A 19,800-nucleotide genomic window follows, 5' to 3' on the forward strand; every position below is an offset into this window, starting at 1 on the left:
TAAATAAAAGTCTATATACGTTAAAAAAAAAAAAAAGGTTCAAATCCCGGACGAGCCCGTATTTTTTTATTTCGCATAGCCAAAACACTTGGACACGATGTGGATCCTTGCGAGGACGTCACATGCGATAGCCAGACAGACAGACAAGTTGGAGTTCCTCACGGATCTGTGGGAGGAACACAAGAGGGCCAAACATGGCACCATGTACGGCCAGAACTTTCTGAGCTTCCTGCAGGTCCCGCTGGACGTGAACTTCAGAGACGTTTCGCGCACGCCGCGACGGCCATCACCACCAACATCCGAGCCCACCGTCGCCATCGATGTCTTCCTCCCATCCCTCTACCTACCCAAAGTCAAGGGCAATGTCACGTGCCAAACTGTGTGCTCAAGCGTGCAAGGTGAAAGTCTGCAAGTGTCGCAGTCCCAAAATGTATGTAACATGTGCAAGCCCTATCCCTACAGTGTCCTTTTCTCGTAGCCAAATAAATCGGGCAAAAAAATGATCGGGTATAAATACAGTGAAAAGGGTATCTAATAGGTGTATCAGTGTAATTTAAGCAGTGTACTGATTGACTGTCTCACTGACTGACTGACTGACTGTCTGTCTGTCTCACTGCCTCTCTGTCTCTCTTTCTGTCTCACTGTCTGTCTGTCTGTCTGTCTGTCTCACTGTCTCAAGTTATGTATTTTGTTCATGTGATATAGATGTAAATTTCTCTTCAACATATGCCTAAATGTTGTATGTTTCTTTGTGTATTATTATATTTCACCTTATACATCGTTTGCCTCATTAATATGTATGTGAAATTGTTGTGTCCACGTAAATGAAGTATATTAGTATCCTTCACATTATTATTCCCATATATGGTTTTTTGTCATAAACATCGCGAACATCATTCTATATGTGCAGTTTCTGTTAACCTGCAGCGCGTATGTGAAATCTAGAAAACATTTAAACTCTAACTACAACAAACCAAAGTAAGTCAAGTTGAAACGTCCCCTTTGAACAATTTTACATGACTGTGCTTAAACTGACATACAATATTTTTAGCGCAACGCAATCTGACTATCAAAGATCCCTGCAAAAGAATGGCCCTGACTAACATCAAACTATACCTTTCACAAATCACTTACCTCACAAAAATCTTCGCTGCTCAAGCTACTGCAATACAGCGAGCGCCACTACTGCCAGCTAAATAAAAGATTCAAACTATGGAAGGCACTAACTACTGATAGGGATAGTTAGCAAATGAAAGATATTAATAGAGAACAAACAATGTATTTACCTTAATATCATCACAAGTCATAATATATATATCAGTTCATGACAAATTACAAAACTCCGCCATCTCTCTCCCCACATCCACCACTGCTGGCGGCTCACCTCCAACTGCGCAACGCTACGCACTGTTCACAGCCAGCTGTCGCTGCCCAACACTACAATGGCAGACAACAATGCAAACCAGCCACAGACCGCACACAGCACAGCCAGTGATTTTCATATTGAGCGCTACGTAACGTTGCCAATAAGAAAACATAAACAGCCTACTTACATAGAGAAAACATAAACAGCCTACTTACATAGCCCCCATGCTCCCCACAAAAAATTTTGCAAAATATTTTTGGGCAGTGGCCAATAATGATTTGATAAAATTTTTCATAATTACAATAACAAAGAAATCAAATGCACACACTTATTTATACAACGTTGGTCAAAAGCTAAAATTTTGTCACAGTCCATAAAGACAGTCCTGATCATTCATTACGGTAAAATATAGTGTTTTTCTCAAAGTCTGAGCAGTAGAAGAATATGCACACGGAAGTAGTGGATTTCCATGCAGTCTTGAAGAAGTAGTGTTGTCCTTCCACCGGAAAGACAGTGCTGACTCTCGACATGCAGACAAGTATTGGGTCACAACAGAGCAAACCCACTGCAGAGTCAGTCGAAGTTTTGATGAATATTGGTAGGTCATCACAGAGCAGACCCACTGTAGTCCTGGTAGAGATTACGGTATTGGTGGGCGACCAGAGGTGCAGACCCACTGCAGTCCTTGTAGAAATAATGGTATTGATGGATCATCAAAGATGTAGACCTACTGTAGTCCTTGTAGAGATAATGGTATTGGTGGGCCACCAGAGGTGCAGACCCACTGTAGTCCTTGTAGAGATGGCCAGCAGCCATCTGTTGTGACTATGCTGGTGCACAATCACCACTGAAGAGTCTTGCGGAGAATATAGCAAGTCCATAAACCACCACTTGTGCACTCACAAAGTTTTTGGAATTGTCCTTAGATCCAGCAATGCTGTTATCCAGTCCCTTGCTGAATCATTAACACACGTGCAAACACTATCAGTCCCTACTTCTCACATATTGTCCATATACTATGACCAACAGAAACGTGTGCAGTGAAATGTTACTTAATTTGAAGAACTGGTAACAATTACAATTTTATAACATGAGAATACAATAACAAAGGTACACAATACATCATTAAAAACATAACAATATAGATAACATTTGTAGTAATAGGGGCTTTACAAAAGAATAGAAATAGACATATACGTCAGTGTTACAGGAATTATGACATGAGTACATACATAAAAGATCACAATAACTTTTGAAACATCAACTTCACACATGAGCATTAAAACAAAACAGAATTAATAATATCTAACATCTTTACAAAGTAAGTAACATATTATTAATGCCAATTATATTCGAGGATAACAGTATTCCTCATCATAGTGAATGTAGCTTAATATTAAAAGAAGAAAAAATTCTATGAAACTACACAGAGACAGGAAGAAAACAAATACTCAAGGGTACACAAACACATAGTGGGATAACACCAATAGGAAAGGACAGGGTTCGTTTTCAGTGTAACATTTGGTACTGCAGTCCAACCCAAAACTTCATATATCTTTCCTCTTATATCATCCTTTGTTTCCACCAAAAAAATTCTATCTAAGCATGCTTTCTGTATTTATATGTTCACACATTTCTTACCTCAACATTTTTATTTTCCTTTATCTTACCTCATCATTTATTTCCAAGAAAATCCTACCTAAAATACCTTTTTTTTTTTTTTTTTTTTTTTTTTGGCCAAACCATTTTCTTATAGCGTCTAAATGCATTTCTTCCAATTCATCATAGTTAGTTTCTTATATAGTCTACCCCTCTTAAGCTAACTTAAATCTACTGAGCTCAGATGCTAAACTAAGGGACGAGGCAATGCAGCAGCACAAAATAAGTAACACAAACAGCAATGATAAAAAATACAAAAGGCAAAGCAAGCAGCATAAATTAGCAAAAGTCAAATTCAATAACACTATGCCTGGCAAACAGCAGGAACTTATACCTAAACATGACATAGCACAAGCAGAAAAAATATTACAGTAAAAACAACAATGCAGATAAGGGAAATGTATAATCACATCTTAATGTCTAAGTAATTAAAGTGGTGCACCACAACAACTGATTGTAAAAAGAAATATTACCATGTACTTGAAAAGAAAATTATGTGTTACTGTTACTAGTTCCTTCTTATTGTTCTTTCCTTTCCAAGTGCTCCTTTTTTAAAGAATGTGGATCATAAAATAATTATTTAATAGATCTGTTGACAGAAAGTGTTCACATTAGTAAATGCATTTCATTTTATAAAAGCAATGCTGTAACACAGCTGGAAAACAGATGTCAAATGAAGTAAGCAATTACGCAAACCAAAGCATAAAAACATCATTCAATAGCTATGTGGCATTTCGTAAGTCAGTAGCTCTCAATTCTCGTAGAAAGACGCTTGTCGTAATCAGGTGTGCAGATGTAAAAATATTTCTCGTCATTTCATTAGGCATTTCAGTAAATAGCACAAAGTGCGAGTAATCATATGTTTTCAAGTAACGAGGGTGTCGCATTAGCGATGAAAGGCACACCCTAATGGCTTGTTCTCCCGGCGTCTGACACAGCTGCGTGCCCACGACGCATTACGTGCAGGTGGTCACTTAACTTTCGTACGGAAATATTTACGACAGCAGTTTCTGCTACCATGGCAGTCTCATATAAAAATATTTCACAGGTCAAGAATTAGCGTTGCAAATCTGTAGAAACAAAATCCTATAAATATAAGTGTCCAAAAAAAATATTCGTCAGCATTGTGATACAGTCACACATTTCATAACTCTTAAAGTACGTTTCTTGGTTTCCAACATCCTGTTTCACAAGTCAAGAGTCCCTACCCACTATTCATTACTCCTTACCTTATTACACATATACGTATCCATCGACACTCGTCAATATTTCGTCATTATAAATATGAAGCATAATCAAATAACTCATATAGCCTCAGCCTATTAATCATAAACATACCTCAGCAGCATAATACACATCCTCGTCGTACAAATAACATCATAACACCTCAGTCAAATCTCAAAATCGTCGTAGCTTCCTCCAATAATTAAAAAAATTCTCTGCTCATGTCAAAAGTGTCATCTGCCTCAAACGTACTTTAAAAATCATGAATCCATACCAAATACATCATTCAAAGCTCTCATAGTATCACAATGGTTCCGAAAAAATATGAGCATTTCACAAAGTACAGACAAAATACAATTTCATAAGTGTGAGGTTATCCAACTGTGTAATTACGTAAACATCTGTCACTGATATAGTAAAATAAATGTTTGTCTCTCTCAGTTACATGATCAGATAGCTGTGTAATTTGTGTGTTAGAGAAGTATGGTACCGATGTGTAAAGTTGTATAAGCAAATACCATATTAGCTAGGGTTCCTTGTGGTTGCCACACACATGGTACACAAAGTAAGCGTGTACCCCCCTGAGGATTAATGTAATTATACCCTCAGGTGTTACAGATTACACCAATGGAATGAAATATATCACGGAAAACTTTCTTTGTAATTCAAAAATCTTTAAAAATAAATGTTTTAAGTATAAAATTGATCACTCAAATACGTGTACTGTAGCGCTAAATGTGCGTCTTCCTGTAAGATAATTCTGTGGAAGTGTCGTAGTTATCGTCCTCTGTAAGCTAAGTTCTGCAGAAGACAATGTACTTACCTCATGATAAACGAAAGTGAAATGCTTTGCGTATAGATATCGTAGTTATTATGCTTATTGGCGTGATGAAGAAAGTACTGTACAGTAACGTATTGTTGTGCCACGAAAAAGGCTGTCTCATTGTTGCTATACCACAAAAGTTACTACTAAAACATGTTTTTCTTTCCAGAAGAATTCAGAAAACTGTGCAGATATAAAACAGATACACCGCAAAAGCAACATTGTAAATTGTCACTCATTAGTAGCGTCGTGATAAAAATCGTGTAGCTGTCACATAAACTAACTATTGTCTCATCTGGTATCTCACAGAAAGTACTTTAAATCCGGAATGTATTTTCAAGTAAACCAAAAGTTGCATTAAAATCTCATTAGCAGTACTGGTAAATGTTCTAAGTATGTAAGCCTGATAGTCGTTACGTAATCGTGCAACTAACAAGCAAGAATGTACACACACAATAACACTGTGACGTCTGTTCACTATAACAATGCATTCGTCATTTCTGTTTCAATAAGTTCTCTTGGTTCTTGACTGGATATTTCACTTCAAACATTGTTACATGTTAGATTCTAAATCTGACAAAGCATACTAGAAATGTGAAGTGAAAAGTTTTATGGCAAAGACAAAGGTAAAAAGCAGATTATCTCTCAATAAACGGTTTTACATGTGAAATGTGGTGTAAACCTTTACTCTTCCTAGTATGCAGACTTTCAACTTCAAAGCAATTATCATGTTGTTTACATCGGTAAAGAATGCTAAATCTTTTCTCAAGGCTAGCGTCTTTGTTATTTTTCCCTGAGCCAGCGGCCGCACGCAGCTGCCTGCTGTGCGAGTCATTGTCTGTCTCTTTGTTGGCGCGCGTCGTTATTGGGATTTGGAGACCTAACTTCTACAAATTCACCGTGACGAGAGGGCCCTGCCCTTTTTAAATCCCGCCAGTTCTGATTCAATTCAGGTCTGTCGTTACGATCACATCGTCTGTCGTCATGTTGGTAGTTCCTGTAGTTTCTTTCTTGTCGGTTAAGTGGTGGAGAATTTCTCTCTGAATCGTAACTGCGCGCTGGACCGTTGCGTCTTAAAGTTATTCTGTCTCCCTTGATAATAATTGTTTTGGTTCCCAAATTGTCTGTTTCTCTGATTGTCTCTGTGGTGGTCATTACTACGGAAATGCGATCTTTCTCTGTAACAATTATTACTCTGCCAGTGGTTGTCATATGGGTGGTGTCTGTTTTGGTCACGATTTGTGTTGTGAGAATAGCCTTGTCGTGTCCAGTTATTATTTCTGTCGTCACGGGATTGTGACGGATATGCCCTGTAGTGATTGTTTTCCCGTTTTCGCATCCCGCGACTGTCTGTGTCAATTTCTAATTCTTGTAACAGACCCTGAAAAGCTTCAATGTCATCTTTGCAACGTCCTGCTAAAATAATATGTCGTAAATGTTCAGGTAATTTGAGTAAGCAAATGCGGATGAGTTCTGAGGGGCTGTATGGGTTTGAAAGATACTGATTCTTGTGCAACATGTCTTCAAAATATTTCACAAGACTGGAAAATTCAGATTGTTCGAAGTGTTTCATCATTATGATGTTATGTTTTACTCGGTCTTGTGTGGCTGGAGACCAATATGCTGAGAGGAAGGCATGGTAAAACTCTCCTTCACTGTGGCAATCGTGAATTACCGATCGCATTCTTACAGCTGGTTCATTCTCCAAGTAGCCACACATAAATTCTAATCTGTGTTCCAACGACCAGTTGGGAGGAAAACAATGAGAGAATTGATGGAGCCATGCTTGTGGATGAATGTCGTTGCCAGAATTCTTAAATGTTTTGAATTTACGTGTAGTAATGAACAGCTTATAGTCAAAATCATCATGTCGGCAAGTCGCATGTCGGTCATTGTTACGTCGTTTCGGCGGTTCCATCTCAAAATTCGGCGTACCTTGCCAACTTCTTTCACAATTTCCGAAGTGCCCTGTGTTGTTATTTTGTGTCTGTTCCGTATTTGTATGTCCCTCTTCCCGTATTGGGGCGCGAGTGTCCTCTGAAATACGTAATTCTTGTACTACTTGTGCCAACTGATCTTGCACTTCCCGGATTTCTCTTTTGTACTGTGTATTGATTTGATTTTGATTTTGTTTGAATTTTCTAATTTGTTCATACTCTTCTGTGTCAGTGAAGGCTACAGGTGTTGTGACATTCAGATCATCATCTACCTTTGTAGATAAGTTAGTGAACTGATCTGAAAGTTCGGCTACTTTATCCGATAGTGAAATCATTTCCTCTCTATGTTTTTCTGAACCAAGTTTCAGAGTGTCCATTTGTGTTGCAATCATGTCTACTGTGACCTTTAAGTTTTCCTGAGTTTTTGCAAGTTGCATAACCGTTTTGGTAGATGCAACTGAGTCAAATTTTGCTAGCAAGGTCTCATAATTTTCATGAACAATAGTTTGCAGTTCTTTTATGGCTGCTTCGTGATTCTGTAGTGCATTTTCATGACGCGAAAAAATAGGTTGGAAATGCTCACAAATTTGTGTTTTTACGTCATTACAGACTTTTTGACATTTCGATTCAATGTGATGTAACTCAGCAGTTAAATCCTCACGTGTTCGTTCAAGAGTTTGCTCCAATGAGTCTAACTTTTTAAGATTTTGTTCCATTGTGTCTAACTTTTGAAGCTTTTGCTGTGTTTGTCTCTGATTTTGTTCCATTGTGTCTAACTTTTTGAGATTTTGTTCCACTGTGTCTAACTGTTGCTGTGTTTGTCTCTGGTGTTGTTCCATTGTGTCTAACTTTTCAAGCTTTTGTCCCATTTGTTGCATTAATTGTAATAACAATGCACTGGTGTCTGAAACATGTTCCTCAGTGCTTTTCGGCAGTGAAGTTGCACCGGCAACATTCACATTTTGAAAAGCGGAAAATGTGTCTTGACTCATTTGAGAAAACGGTGAGAACCCAAAACCTAAGTCTGCAGTATGTGCAATATTGTGTTCTGTCATTTCGGCTTCCTGAGGCGAGCTATTGCCGACCGATCGATCGATAATGCTTCCCTCTTCACTAATTGTTTCACTGTCCACGCCATTGTTTGCCGCCCGCTCCATTTCCCTATGCACAATTACCAAATTACTACTTTGAACATCAGTTAATTCATTACTCTGCGGCGCTATCACACTGCTTTCATTTTCACTGTCATTTCTCAGTTTACTTTGGAGCCTAGTATTACGTTTTTCACACGCCATAATTGTCACAATATTTCACACGATAACACAGAAAAGCACAATTTGAAGAGCAAAATAAAATAACATAGCAATGGAAATAATGTCTACTTAATTGCCAGCGCAACTGCGAAATACTTGGTGCAAATCTACATGCATGCCACAACTGTTTTACTGTACAACAATGAAAGGCTACAACTACAAAGGAGATTCTCTCTACAATTACGCGCTAGCAATAAACAAAAGCTACACTAAATACACAAACTACAAGAAAAAATCAGAAGATTCCAGTGAGGTGTCCTAGGCTAAGGGTCGACATATGAAACGTCCCCTTTGAACAATTCTTACACGACTGTCCTTAAACTGACATACAATATTTTTAGCGCAACGCAATCTGACTATCAAAGATCCCTGCAAAAGAATGGCCCTGACTAACATCAAACTATACCTTTCACAAATCACTTACCTCACAAAAATCTTCGCTGCTCAAGCTACTGCAATACAGCGAGCGCCACTACTGCCAGCTAAATAAAAGATTCAAACTATGGAAGGCACTAACTACTGATAGGGATAGTTAGCAAATGAAAGATATTAATAGAGAACAAACAATGTATTTACCTTAATATCATCACAAGTCATAATATATATATCAGTTCATGACAAATTACAAAACTCCGCCATCTCTCTCCCCACATCCACCACTGCTGGCGGCTCACCTCCAACTGCGCAACGCTACGCACTGTTCACAGCCAGCTGTCGCTGCCCAACACTACAATGGCAGACAACAATGCAAACCAGCCACAGACCGCACACAGCACAGCCAGTGATTTTCATATTGAGCGCTACGTAACGTTGCCAATAAGAAAACATAAACAGCCTACTTACATAGAGAAAACATAAACAGCCTACTTACAAAGTGTTGTAACGAACCACTGAAACTAAACCTTAATGTTATTATTATTTTTTGTGATTTCACATTATAGTAGGACATTGGTCATTAGATAGCAATGAAGACTCTGAATTGGTCTACGTAGCAACAATAATCACTCTTCACATAGATGACACGTACACGTTATTATAGGTGATGAGTAACAATTTTTCTCGTTTCACCCATTGGGCACAAAATTATTTTGGCTGCCATTTTTATCCGAATACCTTATTGCAGGTTCTCCAACACTGCGATGTTACTTCGGGTCGTAGCTCTGCAGACTCGCACTAACGGAAGACATTTTTAGCGCTGAGTGTGAAGTTATTTGCCACTTTATCCGAATTTATAGTTCCGGTAAAGAAACGGAATGCGTATGTACCAATAACGAACAACTTAGGAAATATATTATTACAACTTCTCAAGAACTATTTGATACAGAAGCCATCTTCGCTAAGCAGAATGTTGTCTCTTTAAGCCAAGTTGATAGCACATGCTCCTAGTCTTCAAAACTTCGTCGCATCTGCTGTATCTACGACCTTAAAAGTGAAAGTAGTTGGCGTTTGTGATGTAGAAGATTTACTCAATAGCTGAGAACTTATTATTATTCTAAAAATAACTGTTCAGTTGATTTGAACTTGTTTTCATAAAATTGCCAACTCGTTTAAAGTAAAGCAAACGTATTGTCTGATGATTTTAGTAGGAAAGAACGTCACGGCTAATGCACAAACTAAATACTGATTTCTTCTTTAATAATAAGTGATCCAGGATTGATTAATTAACGAGCCGTCGTGTGTATACCACTGGCAGTTCGCATGAGCTTTGTGTGCCGAATTGCGGCGTTGCCTAAGCGTTGTTCTACGTACTGAATATTTGTAGGTACGAACAGAAATTAAAGGTTCTGATGGTAATAGTTAATGATGAAAAGTATTCTACGTTGTAACTTTCCTTTTCGTCGCGCTACTACAAAAGCTCCCAGTTTTTGACCAACGTAAATGGTGTTTTCTCCTGTGTAGTTTTTCCGTTCCTTACCTTCTTTCCTTTACAAGAACGGCATGAACTAGAGCATGTAAGCAGTCCGTACGACGTGGGTGGGAAGGGGGCACTTTTCTCTTAGACGTAGAGCTGTTCGCGAAGATGCAATATTCAGAGGAACAAAAATGTCTATTTCACGGATGACGTGGATAATAAATATTTTTTTTAAAAAAAGATAACTATTTTTCTGACATACGCACTAGTACTCCCAAGTGACTGCTCAGATGAAATGTACACTGTAAAATCTCACACTGAAGTCTCTAAAAGAAAAATAGCATGGTAGTTTTTTTATCAAAAACAAAGATGAATGATGTAGTTTTCCAGCTCAAAGACTGGTTTTAAGCAGCAGTTGAGACAATAATGAAACCGGCATCAGTCGACTTGATGGACACATCGAAAACATACGAGTTCGAAAGTGACGTGTGTGAAGTGATATGATGTATTTAAAATATCTTGACAGTTGTTAACCTGAAGCAGTTTGTACTATCGTATGATGTGCGCCTCTTTTTTATACAAGCTGTTTCCGTGATGCTGTTACAAACTTTCTGTAATGATGGAGAAGGGTGAATGTATCAATTTGAGACAAGGGATCCTGATCTGGAACGACCGAGATGGAAGTTATAACCCAAAATCGTTCTGATACCTCTGACAGAGGAATATTTGTACCGGTACTGAAGTTGTAAGTTTGTGGGAATGACAACTTTCAAAAGCCGTAGTATGCCTCGAAACAAGACAGAAGTCCACTAAACATGGGATCTAAAATGCATACCTTAGGAGCCACCTGTTCTATAGGAGACGTGGTTCTCAGTAGCGAAGACTATTTAGTGCTCACAGCTCTTTAGATATGTATTTTACAACCCCTGTTTATTCGACTTTTTCTTCTTGTTTTGGTCCATACTATCACATCTGAAAATTGCCTCACGTACATTCTTAACAACGACCGTACCAGTACATGTATTCCATTGTCTGAGGTATCAGAATGATTTTGGGATAATAATTTCGACTCAGTCGTTTTCGCACCAGGGTCCCTTATCTCAAATTGATACATTCATCCTTCTGTATCATCCCCAAAAGTTTGTAACATCATTATGGAATCACACTTTATACTCCTCTTGACTGCCATTGCATGAGTGACATTCAAAGAAATTACTTACTCCTATTTTATTCCCAAACTGGACTAGAGGTATTAGAGTAGTTTGAACCAACCTGAAATTTATTTTCCTTTTCAACATATTCCCCTTGTAAATTTAAACACTTATCCCGTCGCTAGATAAGGCTTTAAAAAGACTGCAGCACAGAATTCTTGTAGCATCGCTCACATGTAACGAGTGACCTATCCAGATATAAATTACTTAAATTACTGTAACCCATAAGAGCGATGTTTTCTGGGGGTAGCGAAATGCTCCTAGACGGGGAGACAAAGCGCCATCACTAGATGACCATGGCGGCCAGGACACTCCTTGTTTGTGACCATTTGCTGCATTTCTGTATTCAATTGAAAACACATTTCCACGAAATACAATATATTTACAACTATATACGGGACCCATTTCGCCTGGACGTGCCCTGCGGACATCCCCTCGAATCACAAAGTCACGTTCTAGTCGGGTACACACTTATAGCACACCTGTCATCTTGGTTTGACTACAGATCATCAACCATTGGCCGCGGAATACTTTGTATCGGATACGTTCCAAGTGATATGTTTTGCCACCTTCTAGACACATATAGGCGCGAAATTTAAAACGATATGCGGTACTCTCGCCTTTACGACTTACTGACTCGCCCTCGTAAAGCTATGGCTATCCGCAGTACAAGGAGAATGGGACCACACTACTATTTTTCCGGCTATGCTATGCGGGCAGCTCACTTCACAGCTGCAACGGAAGATTCGTGTCAGTCTCAATCGGAGAAACCGCGCAAGAATACCGAACTGTTTATTTACGGGGAAATTATGGATTTTGTAGTAGGTTGACCAAAAGAAACGGCAAAAACACGATGCGCCAAAGCAAATAGAGAGATTTGGTGTAAACATAGTCGTTGTTTTAGTTAGTCCTGAACAGAACATGTAGAGAATAGAGAAATTCGAAATAGTTGTTATAAATAAATTCACCTCCTAATTTGTTTTATGACAGTACCAAGTCTTAGGCATGGAGTATTAAAAATCAGTTTGACCATTTGCGCACTCGATGAGTCCCGGTACATTTATACCAGTGAGCTACATTTTTAGGCATTTCTAGAATGTGACGGGAGTAATCATTGTCAAAAAATTCTTTTCGTGCGAGTAAGCCTTTAAAAAGCACAATTAATTATTCCCCAAACTTGTTTCAGCATCATTGTCTGAACGTGTTATTTATTTGATGCTTGGAAATGGTTTTTATAATAAAAACGTAGAAGTACATGCAGCCTTGCACGCAGCAGCGAAAAATGAGGGAGGTCATTGAAATAATTAGATGCTCCAACACCATGAACAGGGAGGCTGGCGGTATAACATGCCACACCCAGCCTGTCGGAAAGTTTTCGATCAAGTTGCAAACCTGGTTTCGTATATCGTTAGACGGTTGAAAGATGACGAGTCACTCTCTCATTCTCTATGGTCAAGGGTACAATTTAACGTTGATTTTTGACCCAAGACGACATGTTTGTGAGACGACAGGAAGTTATCAGCATGAGCAGGCATTGATAGAAGCGTGTACATTGTTAATACGTGCAGGCTCTTGATGGTGGCTCTCCTTTGAGTACTGTTTTTCTGGAGTTGAGAACAAGCAGATAGTTTGCTGATTTGACGCATTTGACAGTAAATCTTGCAATGGGGCTTGAAAACCACATGCTGCTATTAGGGAAAGGAACATCTCTAAGCATTTACTGGGGACAGAAAGCTGGGCTCAAGAATTTCTCGCCGGCCAGAGTGGCCGAGCGGTTAAAGGCGCTACAGTCTGGAACCGCACGACCGCTACGGTCGCAGGTTCGAATCCTGCCTCGGGTATGGATGTGTGTGATGTCCTTAGTTTAGTTAGGTTTAAGTAGTTCTACGTTCTAGGGGACATATGACCACAGCAGTTGAGTCCCATAGTGCTCAGAGCCAAGAATTTCTCCCACGGTGTGCAGACAGTGCGTTCAGTTGATGAGGCGAGAAACAGCCAACCTGAACCTATCCGTCAGGTGCCTCTTCCGACAGCGGAGGACGGGGGCGTGAAAGAGATCTAGATCGCCCAGCCAACGAGTTACGACAGCATCGTAAACGCCCTCTGTGAACACAGAACACAGAACACGAGTTTCCATGTTCACTGTGGACAGTACACTATCGAGGGAGCCATAAGATGGGTGTCGTCCCACGGCCTGCACAGCATCTGGGAGCCTCTGGCCTTCAAACAATTTTAAAAGGTACGCAACATTTGTGGCGGCTCTGAAATGGTCTATGTTGGGACACAAAAATCGCTTCTCTTGATTTAGCCGGGGCCCCGGGTCGGAGACATGGTAACTTTTACTGTTCCCAGATAATAATCTTCATGATAAATATTTTGTCCACTTTAGAGCTGTATGGAAACTAAAAATAACACGCTGCTTGAAGCGGCCGTGGAAAAGAAAAAAAAAAGAGGAAAAAAAGTCAGGAGCACAATGCCTCCTCCTCTCTGCGCGGCCATCTGCATGTCAGGGATTGGCCACTTCTACTGAAAAGTGAAGAATATTGTTAACTGATAAGAGCAGGCAGACGTGGCAAAGAGCAGGCAGACGTGGCAAAGGGCAGGCGGGCGTGGCAAAGGGCAGGCAGGCGTGGCAAAGGGCAGGCAGACGTGGCAAAGAGCAGGCAGACGTGGCAAAGAGCAGGCAGACGTGGCAAAGAGCAGGCAGACGTGGCAAAGAGCAGGCAGACGTGGCAAAGAGCAGGCAGACGTGGCAAAGAGCAGGCAGACGTGGCAAAGAGCAGATGTGGAGCTCGTGGAGTCTTTGTGATTTCACGAAAACCTTGTGGGGGCAGTTGCACTTTTGCAGAGTTTACCGAGGTTTGATGGAAAGTGAGTACAGGAGAGGAGATTCTTTGTCTTGCGATTCAGACTCTGTCTGGAGTGGGTCTTCTGATTCAGACTCTGGGTTGGAGATGATACTGGTCTTGACTTGTTATGAGTGGTGTGCACCAGGTGGCACTTGTCTGGAGCCTGACTGATCTTGACTGGGGAGCTTGTGGTGGGGACTTGGCTGTACCGACAGTTAAGACTTTCAGTCATCTATGACAACTCGCTGTGCCGAGGGAAGGGCAATCTTTGCGTTACAGGTATGCCGCTCTGACGTTTGATCATCTCGTGCGCACTGCCGTGTAGGTGATTCAAACTGGTCCACGATGTGATCGGTGAACGGGAGTGTCACATGCTGCAATCGCAATCTGCCGAGATATGACGGCTCCGTTAGAGCGTAATTGCGATCCGTCTAACAGATCGCATATTTCGTGCTCGCGATAGCGAATTACAGGCGCCGCACATCACTGCTCCACAGACGTTTGAGCCACGACCGTCACCTGAGACGGCGCCGCACACCGAGAAAAAGGGGTCCCGTACTGCTGCCCCTGCTTGTTACGGCAACCAAGATCAAAATCTCGTCACTTGTTCGCAGCTGCACCAACGTAGTATGACTTCTGTTAAGAACAGATCCATCAATGTCTGTTCAGTGTTAGATAATTTCAGACTGCGCTATCCATATTTTGAGCCAGAGTAAATAGTTCAATAAGACAAACCTTAGTCTTTGCCAACCAGCCGCCATACAGGGTTTTTAACTGTTCCTTGCATATTTGTGTTACCATCAGATCATGTTTTATTTTTGTTATCACGCTTAGCATTTATTTTTGTCTAATTTTTAATCAATAAACTTGTAGCAATGTTTTTATAAAAGATCAATCCCATGTTGATATATTATTAACCCATCAACAATTGACACAAATGATGACACTGCCACCATTTCATTAATATTATTTGAGCACTCAAGCTCATATAGATTCTGATAAATGTGATAACCTCAAATGCAGGCTCTCAGCAACAAAAACGCAGTTAAAGGGCAAATCTAAATTTAGCAGACGCTTGGGTCAGGTATTAATGGGGAAGGTTCAGTAATTGAAGTGATTGCTGTCAGGGTGGTAACCAGAATCGTCTGTCGCCTTCCAAAACAAACCCCAAGTCCAGTGTTGTCTTGCAAGATGTCAAGGGACACTCAGTCAAACGTTTCTCGAATATACAGAAACAGGGGATTGACCTGGTTGCCTCTATGGACGGGCCCGGGCATTTGGTGTGTGAAGAGCTTTAGTTGAATTTCGTATAATATACCTTCCCGATAGCCATAGCATTTTCATGGAGAAAGTTATTTTGTTGCAAGTAATTCGCAACAATTAAACACACAATGTTCTAGGTTCCTGCTATAGATACGTGTCGATGATAGTTCTGTGCATCAGTTGTACTCCTTTTTTTATAGCTGGGTATGGCCTGTATTTCCAAATCTCGAGGGACAAATCTCTACTCATGGGATCTTCTGTAGACAATTATACCCAAGATCTCCAACGGAATCTTGATCCTTATTGATACTTGCAGTATTATTAACTGTCTACTCTTTAACAAGTGTAGCTAATAATTTTGGTTTCACTAAGTTGTTCCCCTGAAATTAATGCAAAGAAATCACGTCTCCCATAAAGTGCGATGATTGGACTGTTTATTAAATATGAAATTATGTCTTTATTAAACTTCAATACGAGAAACTTTACAGAGCTCAACAATTAGCGTGATGCCTGCATGTGCAGAATATTATGAAGAAAGCTCGGTGAACCGCTATGGGGCGACTATTGCGAACTCCTGTGGCCGTAAATGGGTAACATATCGGGTGTGGAAGGTAACTGACTCTTTCTCGAACGTTGTAGAAGGTTCTTGACGAATGTAAACATTTTGTAGCGTGGGAAATGCTGGAATCAATTATGTCGAAGGAAAATCCGCGGGGGTTGTCTGCTGAGCAATATATGGAACTATCAATGGCAACACAAAATAGTAACCCCAACTTATAAACTATTCAGGTTATGTAGCACACTGTTAATCACCAACTAGAGCAGGAAATGTAAAATGACACCTAATTAGGTAAACTCCCCTTACAAGTTAAATATCTTATTATTTTATAAATTAGATGTTGTCGTGTGTAATTTACGAGGTCAAATGGTTCAAATGGCTCTGAGCACTATGGGACTTAACATCTGAGGTCACCAGTCCCCTAGAACTTAGAACTACTTAAACCTAACTAACCTAAGGACATCACATACATCCATGCCCGAGGCAGAATTCGAACCTGCGACCGCAGCGGTCGCGCGGTTCCAAACTGTAGCGCCTAGAACCGCTCGGTCACCCCGGCCGGCTTTACGAGATCGAGTCATACGTAAAGAGGAGAGATGTGGCCCAGCAAGACTTAATAGCCGATTCCATAGCGGACGAAGGTGTGTAGTAATGCTATGGGAAAATGTTATGCTCGGTGCTAAAGAAGGAATATTACAAGAACAAAGCAGTACTATACGGACTGTTCGAAAGAATTTCTAAGTAGTAGCAGGTTTTAGTTAGGCGTTCCCCAAGGTAGTGTTATAGGTCCTTTGCTGTTTCTTGGATCTATATAAACTATTTGGGAGACAATCTGAGCAGCCGTCTTCGGTTGTTTGCAGATGACGCTGTCGTTTATCGACTAATAAAGTCATCAGAAGATCAAAACAAACTGCAAAACGATTTAGAAGAAATATCGGAATGGTGCAAAAAGTGGCAGTTGACCTTAAAAAAGAAAAGAGTGAGGTCATCCACATGAGTGCTAAAAGGGACGCACGCGTTAAACTTCGGTTACACGATAAATCAGTCTAATCTAAAAGCCGCAAATTCAATTAAATACCTAGGTATTACAACTACGAACAATTTAAATTGGAAGGAACACATAGAAAATGTTGTGGGGAAGGCTAACCAAAGACTGCGTTTCATTGGCAGGACACTTAGAAAATGTAACAGACCTACTAAGGAGACTGCTTACACTCTTTTTAGCATACTGTTGCGCGGTGTGGGCACGTTTTGTATTGTCGCGAAATGTGGGAGAGAGCATCACAGAAATGATACAGGATTTGGGATGGACATCATTAAAAGAAAGGCCTTTTTCGTTGCGACGGAATCTCCTCACGAATTTCCAATCACCAACTTTCTCCTCCGAATGCGAAAATATTTTGTTGACACCGACTTACATAGGGAGGAACGATCACAAAGACAAAATAAGGGAAATCAGAGGTCGAACGGAAAGATATAGGTGTTCATTCTTTCCGCGCGCTTTATGAGTTTGGAATAATAGAGAATTGCGAAGGTGGTTCGATGAACCCTCTGCCAGGCACTTAAATGTGATTTGCAGAGTATCCATGTAGATGTAGATGTAGATGTACACGTTAATTACATTTCGAACAGGTAATGACTTTTGTTGAGTGAAAAGAAAAGGTATACCTTTTGCCTATGAAGGTATTTCGAGCGAGGATTGTGCGCGTTCTTTAGACAAGATGCCTCTATTTTCGAAGCTATTTCCCTAGTTTTCGGTGTCGCTGATCGCCTACTGGTCCAATGATGATGCTTTAATTCTTGTTCATAGTTAATTTTAGAACACGAAGTTGGGCAAACCTTTCAGTATGACTCTCGGGTTTCACGTTATGTTTTGGAAGGACGACGTAAAGGCTCGCGTGGTGTTGCGTTTTCGGTTTCAAGTGCTAGTGTCAGTTTTATGGCCACAAACACATTTTAAATTCTTAATTCTGTTCCAGATTGTTATCGGTCACATTCTGGCTAAGATGTTCTTATTTCTTCCTTTGAATGTAAACATGATTGATATCGATCTCATAAAGGGATGAGGTCATCTTTCATGCACTCTTGCGAATTTCAAAGCACCGAAAGTGACTGTTTTGACCAAATCTATGAATTCATATATTGCCAATCAAGAGATGACTACCCGCCTTTGCAGTAAAACGAGTACCATCTTCGATATAGTCTCGGCTACGTTACTGACGATCTCCTTCTGCGGTCACCTGTTCCTAACATTTAAAACAGGAGAATTACTTACAGCGCGTAACAGTGAGAACGGAGCTGCGGGACCAACCCGTGGGTGCAATGGCTACAGCCCAGTGCTGCCTAGTCTGTGTTTGATGGGCTTGCAGATGCTATAGTCGGCAGTGACTCTGTTGGCACACTGCCTACGCCGGCAAGTAAGCAGCTAGGCACGAAGTACTCAAGTCAGTGGACGCCGATGCCGAGCACTTACTGAGTCAAAACCCTTGAGGTTTCGTCATAGCTGTTACGAGCATCAATCTAGTAATTGTAGTAGTTAGATGTAATTACATAAAAAGCCTTCAAACCTGGCAAGTTCCAAGTTTCAGTGATCAAAGCTGCTTTTCAGCAACACTATAACGGACTTCCAGATGTTGGGCGACGGTTCAATCCCGCGTCCGGCCATCCTGATTTAGGTTTTCCGTGATTTCCCTATATCGCTCCAGGCAAATGCCGGGATGGTTCCTTTCAAAGGGCACGGCCGACTTCCTTCCCCATCCTTCCCTAATCCGCTGAGACCGATGACCTCGCTGTCTGGTCTCCTTCCGCAAAACAACCCCCTCCCCCCCCCCCCCCCCCCGGAAGATGTTGGAAGGAAGTAGAGAAGTACTGGCGGAGGTAAAAAAAAAAAGCGTGCGGTTCCTGAGTTGTGTCCTGCGTAGCTGAGTAGGCAAAGGGTCTGGGTTCTAGTATGATTGGCATACTATTCTAATCTCACAAGGGAACCTCCCCATCGCACCCCCCTCAGATTTAGTTATAAGTTGGCACAGTGGATAGGCCTTGAAAAACTGAACACAGATCAATTGAGAAAACAGGAAGAAGTTGTGTGGAACTGTGAAAAAATAAGCAAAATATACAAACAGTAGTTCATGGCAAGATATGCAACATTAAGGACGCTGGGACCACAGCAGCGACGTGGTCTCGTGGTGACGTGAACAGCTGCGGAACGAGAGGTCCTTGGTTCAAATCTTCCATCGAGTGAAAACTTTAATTTTTTATTTTCAGTTTATGTGACAAACTCTTATGTTTTCATCACTTTTTTGGGAGTGATTATCACATCCACAAGAAAACCTAAATCGGGCAAGGTAGAAGAATCTTTTTACCCATTCGCCAAGTGTACAAGTTCGGTGGGTCGACAACATATTCCTGTCATATGACGCACATGCCGTCACCAGTGTCGTATAGAATATATCAGATGTGTTTTCCTGTGGAGGAATCGGTTGACCTATGACCTTGCGATCAAATGTTTTCGGTTCCGATTGGAGAGGCACGTCCTTTCGTCTACTAATCGCACGGTTTTGCGATGCGGTCGCAAAACACAGACACTAAACTTATTACAGTGAACAGAGACGTCAATGAACGAACGGACAGATAATAACTATGCAAAAATAAAGAAAGTAAAATTTTCACTCGTGCTGCTCACTCTACCACGGGACCACGGCGCTCCTAAGCTCCCGTTCTCCTTTATGTTGCCTATGTGGCCAA

The sequence above is a fragment of the Schistocerca serialis genome, chromosome 2 (assembly GCF_023864345.2).
Source record: "Schistocerca serialis cubense isolate TAMUIC-IGC-003099 chromosome 2, iqSchSeri2.2, whole genome shotgun sequence".
In the NCBI taxonomy this organism is placed as follows: Eukaryota; Metazoa; Arthropoda; class Insecta; order Orthoptera; family Acrididae; genus Schistocerca; species Schistocerca serialis.